Below are 426 nucleotides of genomic sequence, written 5' to 3' on the forward strand. Positions count from 1 at the left end.
ACAGACTTCTCCATTGAACACGGTGGCCGAAATGATATACTCATTCATGAACGGAGAAGTTAAACAGGACAATACTGCCATCTACTGGATAGCCTCAGGAACACTGAAATTCAAGTATTTATTTTATTTATATGTATAATTAAAAAATATATATATATATAGATATGAAATACTTGAGTTGGTGAATTCTAGCTGTAAATATACTCCCCTATTAACCACGCCCCCCGACCCACCCCCGACCACCCCACCTTCCGGTATCGGAGGTCTCAAGGTTGGCAAGTATGTCTTTAAGCATGCTTCCTTCATTCAGCAGGTGTCGTAATGAACGAGACAGCGATTCATTTCCCCTCAGAGACCGATGGGGGAAAAAGTGGCGCATTGCATGAGAAATCAGCGAGAGCAGCCAGAAGAAGAAGAGACTTTGCA

This window comes from Entelurus aequoreus, linkage group LG01 (assembly GCF_033978785.1).
Source record: "Entelurus aequoreus isolate RoL-2023_Sb linkage group LG01, RoL_Eaeq_v1.1, whole genome shotgun sequence".
NCBI classification, from domain to species: Eukaryota; Metazoa; Chordata; class Actinopteri; order Syngnathiformes; family Syngnathidae; genus Entelurus; species Entelurus aequoreus.